The following is a 12527-nucleotide window of genomic DNA, read 5'->3' as shown; positions in this document are numbered from 1 at the left end:
TTAGTCATGATTATTTCATGCCTGACTATTTTGATGCCTGCAACCTGTGGTTGCACATCCTGTTCTGGGCTCCAGTGCATGTCTTACCTTATTATGCTCACGTCTGTCCACCTGTGAATATCACCCTGATGTCTCTGCAGTAACACAATTAAAATTAATAATAATCAAATTAAAATAACAACCAATGAAACATATGAATTTGAAAATAATCAGATGTTTTATATTAGTGTGACCATCACAATAAAAAAGATATACATTAAACAATACAAACTAGAGTGCACATAGTCTTTAAACAAAAAAAGTGCATTTAACTTAACCAAAAATGGCCTCTGGTATGTCTTAAAGTTTATAAAAGATTCAGTTCATATATTCCTATTTGCAGTGCAGGAACGTGAGCATTTCAAAATGCTCTGGTGTGAGGCTAGCTCTCTTCTTTGAGACAATGTTCCCAGCTGCTGCGAAGAGACGCTCAGAGTAGAGGTAGCAGGAATACACAAGAATGATTTTACAGACAGAGAAAGATGTTTTAATCATCACACTCTGAAGGAAAAGTGTTGTAGTTTATCACATCATGTACTATATTATGCCAAAATAAAAAAATAACGGACTAAAATATGTAACAAGCTAACTACTGATATACTCCAAAACACAAGTTACCTAACGTTAGATAGAGATAGTTTACTATTCATATGAACTGAAATATTATACGAAAAAAAGAAGAAAAAAAACTAGGACGACTCAGCTACTCCTATTCACTCGTTTACTATAGCTCCAAACACGTTAGCAAACATAACTGAAATTATATTCACTTAACCCTTAAACCGCCGCAACTTGCTAGAGTCGGTTTCCGTGCAATTTGGAAGCACGCCGAAGTCGAGTATATGCAGCGACATACATTCATTGAACTCCGCAACCAGCTACAGTTGTTTCTCAGTGCAATTTGCCAGCACGCAGGGGGCGAGTATATTCGGCGACGTACATTCATTGAACCCCGCAACAGGCTATATTTGCTTCACAGAGCAATTTGGCAGCACGCCAGAGCTGATCAGTCAGTGCCATACATTCGTTGAGCAGCCAGCTCATGAGCACTGCCGGCCCTGGCAGAACTGCAGCAGCACTATCTCTGGGATTCAGCTGCTGCACTAGATGAGCCTGCAATCATCAGCATTTACCTCTGTGTGTTTGCGTGCAGGCCAGCTAGTTCAAGTGCAGTTGGCTCGGTGATTTACTGAATTTCATCAATGACTTCAGTTGCACCTTGAATATATAATAATAGATTATTGCAGTAGTTTTTTATAGTTTTTACAGTTCATTTGCAGTGTGTAAAATGATCAGTGTTGCAGTAATTGTGATGCTCTTTGCATGAAAAAAAAATATGTGTTCCATTAAAATTCCACATTTTCTTTGTGAATTGTGATGTTTACTTAAAAATTGCAGCTAAAAAATATTTGGCGTTGTGGAATATGGCTGGCAGCTTATCCCGGCCAATACCCCCAAGCCGCCAGATGGAGCCATCCCTGCAACATGGAGGGGCCCCGAATTCCAGCAGGGCATCATGGAACTTGGAGTCTTTCATCACAGCCCTGCTGGATACCGTGGGGGCCGCCAGGGGACGCTGCAGGGAGGCTCAAGGACTTGTATTTTCCGTATAACCCGGAACTAATGAAGAAGAAATGACGTACTTCCAGGCTGAAGAAAAGGAGTTTTCACCCGACCCGGAAGTGTTATAAAGTCACATGGACTGAGGGACAGAAACACTTCCGGGTCAAGTACTATAAAAGGACTGTGGGAAACCCCAGCAAGTCGAGCCGAGTTGGGAGGAAGGGTGACTGAGCTGCTGGGAGTGGAGGAATAGTGTATTATTGGATGATTATTGATTGTTTTTTGTGGATTATTGTGGAGTGGGGGTGCTTTGTACACAATAGTATTATAATAAATATCATTATTGGACTTTTATCTGGTGTCTGACGCATTGTCTGAGGGTTCAAGGGGACGACAGCACCCCCTATCTATCACAGTGGCGTAGCCAGCTGGATTCTCTGTTCATCGGTTTGGCAGAGGACCTGGGAAAAAAAATTCTGTGGACAGAAAACCCCAAGAAGACAGCGTCATGACACTCAGAAACAAATCGCCACAACCCACGTTCATCAAGTTCGTCATGGAAAAGAAAAAGGCTAAGCAGAGTGGCAGCCCCAGCGGAGGTCCTAAGCTCACCATGGCCGATGCTTGGGATGAGCTTCAGAGCGACTACACGGGTTGGAAGAGGCCTCTGGATGAGGATAACTACAACAAGGTATGTGCCGGCGATCTAGTTGATCACATCTTTAAAATAACTCATTTTTTCCCATGCATATACCTAGGAGAAGGTCATCCGGAGGCTTCGAGAAACTCCCAAAGATGGTGGTGCGTTCTTGTTCGAGCCGACGAAAAAAAAGAAAGACTTCCGCATGTCGGGTGCCGGCGAGGAACACGTGACCTGCTCCGGGGGATTCTGGGAAAGAGATGGTCCGTGTACAACTGCAGACAGCCTCGCCGAAATGAAGGCAGACTTGAGCTTTCCGAAGGGGGAGGGGGAGGCAAGCGAAGTACCACTCACCCCACAAAAAGGTAAGGAGGTCCGGGAAATGACTGGTTGGTCCGCCGATAAATTGAGACAGGCGGATCGTAGTCAGCCAAAGGTGGCACCACGGGCCTCCGAGAACTCCAGTTCCAAGATGCCTGTGCGTAGCCCAACCGAGCACGTGACAGGAGCGGGCGTGCTCATTGGCTCCCGGCAGGAAGGTAAACCGAATGATGGCTTGAGCCTGCCTCCGTCTGATTTAAATAAAATGGACGTGTGCCGAGCTGGAGAAATTAATCCAGCCTATGAACAGTTTTTTGCAGGTGGTGCAATCAAGCCAGAAGATCGTCGCAGACTTGGGAGCAGCAGCTGAAGCGCCTATCAAGAAGCTAGATGAGTACCTGCGGCGGTTTTCTCGGGAGCCTCCTGTATTAATTACTTCGGTGGTACAGATAAGTGAAACCCGTACTGTACAGAATAGAGGACGCAGAGTGAAATGGGCCCGTGATTGATTAGTAGCGGGTACCAATTCTCCGTGATCCCTACAAATGACATGGGTATAGTGACCGAGTGTGTGGGGGAAGGATCGATCGAGCTGGAGCAGCTGAATAGTGCTGTCTCATGGAGCGATGCAGTTCTGAAGACGCCACCACCAGTCATTTATAAATCAAAGGGGATTCAAACAGTAAAGGGGCTTTCTCATACCCATAGAGAGACCCAAACTGTGGACAAGCCCCAGATTAAAAAGGAGATCCCAAAAGAGAAACAGGGGTCTCCTGATAAAAAAGAGAAGGGAGCTGAGAGCTCAGAGGCAGCTGTGGAACCATGCTCAGTGAGAAAAGGGGCGGAGCCAGAGTTTCCAGACTGTTTCCAGTTCCACAGAGGGAGAATAGCAGGAGGACGGCGGCAGTGTTACGAATGCCGCCGGCCGGGCCACATTTGGCGAAATTGTCCTTGGAGAACAGGGGATAAAGTGTCTCACTGGTATAATGTTCCCCCTAGGTTCTCCAGGGAATACTTTACAGAAAATAGCCAAGGCCCGACCAGAAGCTCCTCCTGGAGGAAGACATCCCTTGCGGGGCTGGACACTTTGAACCATGGTTCTTTGCTGAGGGGGGAGTATTGTGGAATATGGCCGGCAGCTTATCCCGGCCAATACCCCCAAGCCGCCAGATGGAGCCATCCCTGCAACTTGGAGGGGCCCTGAATTCCAGCAGGGCATCATGGAACTTGGAGTCTTTCATCACAGCCCTGCTGGATACCGTGGGGGCCACCAGGGGACGCTGCAGGGAGGCTCAAGGACTTGTATTTTCCGTATAACCTGGAAGTACGTCCTAGTCACAGGGACAGAGGAAATGACGTACTTCCGGGCTGAAGAAAAGGAGTTTTCACCCGACCCGGAAGTATTGTGGAGTGGAGGGCGCTTTGTGCACTTTAATATTATAATAAATAATATTTGGACTTTTATCTGGTGTCTAACGTGTGGTCGGAGGGTATCTGTCACAGCATCCAGGGGTGCATTAACTGCCAAGTATGTGTCGGTTTAAGGGTTAACTATCATTGTCGAAACCTTGATATACACATTATAGTACAAACAGCAATGTTAACACGTGACACTAACTTTACTCGTTAAAACAGCTCCAGGATGCTTGCGTTTCAGATGTGCATTCAACTTTTTTTTCTTTTTCAGTGAAGTGCTCCCACACTTTAGAAAGTTTCTGTCTCAATTATTTTCCATTTCCTTCTCCCTCCTCTATCTGACTCGCCATTACAACCACGTTTATTTTCCTCTACATTCTTCTACTCCTCAGACGTTCTTTTTCGTTGGTAGGACTGTGTGCAGTCTTGACAAACAATAACAAACGATACTGCCACCAGACGTTCATGTACAGTAATCCCTCGCTATATCGCGCTTCAACTTTTGCGGTTTCACTCTATCGCGGATTTTATATATAAGCATATTTAAATATATATCGCAGATTTTTCGCTGGTTCGTGGGTTTCAGTGGACAATGGGTCTTTTAATTTCTGGTACATGCTTCCTCAGTTGGTTTGCCCAGCTGATTTCATAAAAGGGACGCTAGTAGCAGATTGCTGAGAAGCTACCCAGTCAGAGCACGTATTACGTATTAAATAAAACTCCTCAACTATATTGTGAGCACGGGAGCTGTTCACACCCCTAGAGGATACGGACGTTCGTCTAAAAAATGCTGAAAGACTACCTTCACATTGCTCCCTTCCTTGCAGCTGCTTTGTCAAGCGACATGCTTCCCGCACGGTGCTTCGCATACTTAAAAGCCCAAAAAGCACCTATTGATTTCTGATTGTTTGCTTTTCTCTCTCTCTCTCTGACATTCCCTGCTCCTGACGCGCAGTCCTTTGAAGAGGAAGATATGTTTGCATTCTTTTAATTGTGAGACGGAACTGTTATCTCTGTCTTGTCATGGAGCACGTTTAAACTTTTGAAAAATAAACAAATGTTTGTTTGCAGTGTTTGAATAAAGTTCCTGTCTCTCTACAACCTTCTGTGTTTCTGTGCAAATCTGTGACCCAAGCATGACAATATAAAAATAACCATATAAACATATGGTTTCTACTTCGCAGATTTTCACCTTTTGCGAGGGGTTCTGGAACGCAACCCCAGCTATCGAGGAGGGATCACTGTAGTGCATTACAGTTACAAAACCAATGTGGTTCTTTGTGACTGGAGCGTCTATTGAAGTTTCTGTTTATGACGCGTCGACAATAAAAAATCCACGTTGATGATTTTTTGTAGTCAACGTCATCGATTAAGTTGACTAATCATTGCAGCCCTAACTAGATCATAAAAATAATTATAACAACCACAGTAGCAGAGTGATTACAGCAGCAGCATCATGCATCTAAAACACAAAAACTGATGGCAATGTTAAAAACAAAACTAAAAAGGTCCTAAAGTTACTCAAAAAACAATTAAAAATAATCTAAGATGCCAGAAACGTTGTTCTTCCATGGTGCATAAGCAACAACAACAACATTTATTTATATAGCACATTTTCATACAAAAAGTAGCTCAAAGTGCTTTACATAATGAAGAGAACAAAAATAAAAGACAAAATAAGAAATTAAAATAAGACAACATTAGTTAACATAGATAGGCTTCCTTCAGATAAGAAGAAAAAGAGAGTGAGCTAGCAGTGCTATGAGGGTTCCCACAATAAATAGTTCATTAGGCGGTAATACTCTATCCATTATTACCAAAAATAGGACTGCTATGGGAATGACATTAAAAGTAACCCCAGGGATTTTAAGTAAGTAAATATTGTTGTCAAGAAAGGTTTAAACTGACGGTAAAACCAAAATATGTGTTTCAATCCATCCCTCTGTTTCAAATAATTTAATAATTTAAATTGGTATATTTTTCAGTGTTTAGATGCTCAGATGTGCTATTGGTGATAAGATATGCTAATCTATGTTGTGCTGTGGCCAATGGTTTTAGTATAGACTATAATGTTCACTGTGACTACACTAGGAAAAAAGTAAATAATCAAAGCCCAAGTATATTCTTATATTTTGCATTAATTACATTAAATAAATATTATTAAATTAGTAATATTAGTCTGACACAGTGTTTAATTCTACAACCTTGCAGTCCCAGAGACTCAGATTTAGCTTCTAGCTGTGTTACTGCCTAGGTTGTCTTTACAGTTTTTTTTCCGTCTTCAGGTGGACTTTTAGTGGGCTTTTGAGAGTTAATTAGTCACTTTAAACTGGCCCGATAACACTGAGTGCTGGTGTGTGTTTGTGTGTGTGTGATACACTGACATCCTGTTGTAAGGTTTATTCCTGTCTTCTATCTGATAGCTGCCTGGACAGGTTATAGTATGTAATTACACAATGGCTGACCAAGGATCATGAATGAATAGTCACCAATATGTTTTTCAAAATCTAAAGGAATGCATGTTGGTTTAAATGGCAATTCTAAATTGAGAGTAAGTGTACACAGCCCCGAGAGACACAATTCCTCAGATCTGGTTGATAGTTGATGATGCCCAATGAGCAATGCTCTGCCTTTGCAGCCATGTAAAGGAAACACACATCCAGAAATTTCATGAATGAATTATGTTAGGCTCTTCAGGTAATTGAGATGTATAAATGTATAAGGCAATGGCCCTTAAATTTTAAAACATAATTTGCATATGTCTGATGACCCTGATCAAAACATCTGCCTGTGCTCCATTTGTAATATATTTATAAGATTTATAAATATACTAGGTACACATAACATTCTTCTTGACCTTGATCCATAATATTACATTCTTAGCTTTGTGGAAATCCATTCAGGATCATATGGGGTCACTGCCTATCCCTGCAGCACTTGGCACAGTACAGTACCTTGACAAGGCATCAATCAGTTGAGGTCTGGCAATTGTAACACAAATTTATGTAAACTGTGTGAGTCCTGATCTTGCTAAGTGCTTTGAGTGTGGGGAAAGCACTCTATCAATTAAGATATTCCTTTTTTTGCACTTGAAATCTTACATTCAAATACAGAATGCGTTGTTACTCGGAAGAGGACTGTAATTCCATTCAGTTCAAATTGTGCCACAAAATGGTGGTGTTTTTCAACAGATTAGTTCAATGTGAGTTTCTAATGAAGATAGTATTTTGAGAGAGCAATATGGGTATCTCATAACTGAAACCTTAAACTTATAAAGAACTACACGTGGGCTTTTAAAATGTTTACTACAATAGTCTGAATACCACACACTCTGAAACTGACAACACAGATTCAGTATCCCTGTCAGCAGTTCTTGCTTTTATTAGAAACCCTCACCTAAGGAAAAGAAAGCATACTGTGCAGCCTAAAGAGCTGCTTACTTGACTGTTGAATCATTGTCCAACTTTGTAGAGGAGAATGTTCTTGTAGTTACTGGTAAGAATCTCTTTGAATATTTAATTTCAGTTTCATTTGTAGGTGTGTTGTGTGCAGGTATCACCTTTTCTTTCCTGAGATAAGAAATACACATGACTTTGCTATTATTCTCCTTGGGTGTCCACTCCCATGAGACCTTAGTAAAGGATACACTGTGACAGCATTTCTCAACCTTTAAGTATTTGCAACCCGAGTTTTCATAACAGTTTTAATCGGGCCCCACTAACGTTTTTTTGAAATCCTAATAAAATTTATTCCTATATTTTTTGCTGTCAATACACTGCTACAAGTTTAAAATTTTCCTACGAATAGCGAAATTACATCACATATGGTAACATTCACGCCCCCTTTTTTGTTACTTCGCGCCCCCCTAGGGGGGCTCGCCCCACAGTTTGAGAACCGCAGCACTGTGACATTAAGAGACACTGAGCAGGTTAGTTTACATAAGAAAGACTTGCACTTTCAGGTATAAGCCTAGCTAGATACAGGTTTTTCTAATTTACTATTAGGGTAGTTCATCTGTGTTGATCCGTCTGGTGGTTGTGTCAAGCTGCTTCCCATTCAAGGCATAAGGTGCCGTCTTAGTAGTCCAGTTCAGGATACAGTGTCTCGATGTAACTTTTGTGTATATAATTTTACCAAAGCCGCTTTACAAGCAGTGACTTTGCTAAAACTATATTTTGGAAGTGTGGTATGATGCTTTACAATTCAATCATCCCTGAAATGAAAGTCAAGATACACAGGTACACCATCTATGTTTTATTTGTGCATATCTGGTTCATGCACACAAACAATGAACGACAATTTAGCAAAATAACTGTCTGTATGGGCCTATCTTGTCTATCGTTTTTTGAAACAACCAATTGTTCATCTATACAATCATCAATTCCAAATCTTTCCTTTACTGTTTTCCTCAAGTCACCCTTCAGTGTTCATTCTGAACTACTAAAAAAAATCCACATTCATTTACAATGTGGCAAATATCAGTTCATTGGTGAATTGGCAATAATAGGGTGTATTAATAAGGGGGATGAGGTAGAGGAAAGGAGTTAGGGGGAGAACTTTGTTTCTTGGTGCAAAGAAGGTTAAAAGTCAAAGGAGGTTATGCTCAAGCTTTATTGTAGGCACGGAGCTGGACAGTTTAACATCTGTGGCAGAGCGACGGGCGCTCAGCAGGCTCCTGTCAATCATGGAGTATCCTCTGCATCCACTAAACAGTGTCATCTCCAGACAGAGGAGCAGCTTCAGCAACAGACTGCTGTCAATGTCCTGCTCCACTGACAGACTGAGGAGATCGTTCCTCCCCCACACTATGCGACTCTTCAATTCCACCCGGGGGGTAAACGTTAACATTATACAAAGTTATTGTCTGTTTTACCTGCATTTTTATCACTCTTTAATTTAATTTAATATTGTTTTTGTATGCTGGTGCTGGAGTATGTGAATTTCCCCTTGGGATTAATAAAGTATCTATCTATCTATCTATCTATCTATCTATCTATCTATCTATCTATCTATCTATCTATCTATCTATCTATCTATCTATCTATCTATCTATCTATCTATCTATCTATCTATCTATCTATCTATCTATCTATCTATCTATCTATCTATCTAATGCACTGGTGAGGCCTCATCTGGAGTTTTGTGTGCAGTTTTGGTCTCCAGGCTACTAAAAGGACATAGCAGCGCTAGGAAAGGTGCAGAGAAGAGTGACTAGGCTGATTCCAGGGCTACGGGGGATGAACACAGTTGGAAACTTGTTAAGGGTAAATTTCTCACAAACATTAGGAACTTTTTCTTTACACAAAGAATGATAGACACTTAGAATAATCTACCAAGTAGTGTGATAGACAGTAAGACTTTGGGGACTTTCAAAACTCAACTTGATGTTGTTTTAGAAGAATTAAGTGGATTGGACTGGTGAGCTTTGTTGGGTTGAACGGCCTGTTCTCGTCCAGAGTGTTCTAATGTTCAAGGAGAATTGCCTGAAGCTTCACATCGCAACATCAAAGATCCTCTTTGTCCAGTTACTATTCAGGGAGTGGATGTGGAGATTGTGCACTGCTACAAGTACCTGAATGGTCCACATCTCACAACACAGAGGACGTAGTGTATATAAGAAAGGAAAGAGCAAACTCTTTTTTCTTAGATGACCGTGCTTGTTCAATGAGAGCAGTGACATCCTTTACGTGTTATACTACTCTGTGATGGCCAGTGCGATTTTCTACATTGTAGTGTGCTGGGCCAACAATACCACTTCAGAAGAGGCCTACTGAATCAATAAGCTAATTAAAAAGGCAGGCTTTGTTATGGGACACACACTCGACCCCCTGGAGAAGAGAATGAAAGCAAAACTGAGTGCCATGTGAGTGCACATCCTCTCTCTGACACATTTATGTTGAGTACCTTCAGCCAGAGTGTTTCAGCAGAAGTGTCAGGAAACGCTACTAGGGCTCCTTTACGCCAACAACAATCTGTCTTAATAATGCCTCACTGTGACTGCTCATTTTATCTTTAGCCAAGTTAGATGTTTTCTTTCTTTTTAGTTTTCTATCATTTTAGTCATTTTGAAATGTATTTGAAAGGGGTTTGTTGTTTTGTATTATTTATTTATTTTTTGAACTTCTCTGAAAAGCCAAATCTCCTGCTGGGGACAAATAATGTTTTATCTGTCTATTCTAAAATATGTCTGCTGAGCTCCTGCTTACATTACTGTTTAACTGTGTTAAATTAACATTATGGACTGTAATATCGTATCAAATATCTCTGCACTAGGGAATGGTAAAGGAAACAGAAGACGGTGATGGAAAATTCAAAGGAAACCAAAAGATTTTATTAAATGATATACAAAATGAGAAATGGATTGACTATTATGAACATGATATGAAGTGTTAAACTTGATTATTGCATGCTTTTTTAGAAAATGATAACAATTCTTTAATCTTCTTCTTCTTAAGTGGCACAAAGTTCAGTGTACTTTTCATTGCAGATATTAATAAGGAATAGTTTTACTTAATAAATAATTTTAATAGAGTTAGTTATTTCTTAAAATATCTATATTAATTCTTTGTAAACTGTGTTAGCTGCATGTTGTAGAGGAACGCACAACTGGTTTTATATCTTTGCTTTTACTTATGCAGTGTTGAAAATTCTTCTTCTGTATATATGTTTGTATATGAAATATAAATAAGATCAAGATAATAAAGAGGATGCAGGTGGGACTCATAAAATCAAGGCACTGACTAGCAGTCAGACATACTTCGCTTTGCGCTGTTCTGCAGCCATCACAAACTGAAACTACGATGACCGTTTCCATCTGATAAGTGTGAAACATAATTGTGATTTTCTCCCCCACTAAATTAACTTTTCGGTGTAATTGGATTTTTCTGGACCGCAGGGCCATGTGGCTGACCCAATATTGAAACATGTTTTTCCTTAGGTTGTCTGGAAATACCTAGGAATTCTTTTGTCAGTCAGTCAGTGAGTCAATCGGGGACATGCAGCTTTACATATACAGTGGCTATAACTACCTTGTCATTAAAGCAAAAAAAGAAAAAGCTAAGCAGTTTTAATTTCATCAGGCCTATATAATGAATAAAAATAAATGATTCGATGTTATCATTAAGTGGGCTTTATGTTATGATGCTTTATTTAGCAAAATGGAAAATTAATATGACTCAGAATGACAAGGCATGGGTGAGTTGCTGCTGTATTATTAGTGAATCTTATCTGTAACCGTGGTTACATAATCACAGAGTTTTTTTGCATACTTTGCTACCATATATCAATGTCTGCCCTGTTGCTGGGAAGCTGACGAAAGAGGCCAAATGTTAGTTGACTCTATCTGCAGCAGGCCTGTCCTCACTTGGAATGTGGGTCAGTTCATTTACAGCAAGGTCAGGCTCGGTTAATTATGCCGAGTTCATGCATCCCTCTGAAAGATAATACACTGCCTTGTTTCTGTGTTGCTTTCCAGACCTGGTTGTTCCTCTCTTGACTTTCAAGTAACGTAAGAATTCTTATTTATGTATATGAAGCCTATAATAAACTCCAGCTAGCTTACTTTCTAATTTCTCAATCATCATTCTTTCATTCTTTTTAGTTTAATGAAGTGGCAGCTGGGAAGGCAACATTAGTTATCTATAATAGAAATGTTATATTGTGTTACATAGTGAAACAATTGGAAAAGCATTTATACCTATTTATACTTATTCTCTGTGTAGTAAGCCTGTAGCCTTAGCCCAAGATCACAGCCATATATCCATCTTCTTAATGTGCTTTCAAAGTCTCATTAAGGGAATTTTATTGCTCCAGTTCAGTTCTCAGTGTGGATGCCTTCTGCATTGAGTTCAAAAAGTTTACCTCATGCTACTGTTACTTTTCCTCCCTAGGTCCAAAGCTTTGCTTTGTGGTTGATTGGCAAAGCTATATTTGTTCACAGTAGGACTTTTCTCAGTATTCCTGTATACTGCTGCATCTTGATTTTGCCTCAGCTCAAAAATTAAATACAAAAACGGACAAACCCATATGAGCATTCAGACCCGTCACTGCTGGAAAGCTTTGTGATGTTGCATAAGAGAGAGCACGCACAGACATGTATTATCTGTATAAGAGCCAACGTTCTTAGTTACGCCACACAGCAGAGCTCAGTCGCAAGGTACATTGCTGCCCAACAACCATTCAATGGTTTCTATGCGTGTTGTAGCAATAATTCTGCTACAACATAACAGCCTGAGCTCCACCAGAGTATCAGCACCTTTGTTGCCTGCAAGTTTTTTACTCTGTACTAAAAAATTCTCTAAAATGTTCTAAAAAGCTCCTAATCACCAAATGCCAGATGTATAAGGTTACCATTGCTGAAACTGAAGGAACTGACACCACTTTAAATGAAGAATAATATATGCAAAAATGTGTATAAATTCAATTTTCATTGATAAAAAGCTTTGTTTTCTTGATTTGTGCCACATGTTTTTATGGTCTCTCTTTTTTTTCCAACTTTCTGAACTGGATTGAGTATCTTTGGTGATGGATGGTGGATTTTTTTTTTCCA

General features: G+C 40.3%; 1 protein-coding gene across 1 annotated transcript in view; it reads left to right on the top strand.

Annotated features, from left to right (window-relative positions):
• Positions 1-12527, top strand: part of sgk1 (serum/glucocorticoid regulated kinase 1) — a 183931-nt gene that overhangs the window by 42146 nt on the left and 129258 nt on the right. The window lies entirely within an intron of this gene.

Source organism: Erpetoichthys calabaricus, chromosome 3, assembly GCF_900747795.2.
Source record: "Erpetoichthys calabaricus chromosome 3, fErpCal1.3, whole genome shotgun sequence".
Classification (NCBI taxonomy): Eukaryota; Metazoa; Chordata; class Cladistia; order Polypteriformes; family Polypteridae; genus Erpetoichthys; species Erpetoichthys calabaricus.
Note: the sequence above shows the minus strand (reverse complement) of the source record. Positions and strands in the feature narration are given on the sequence as shown.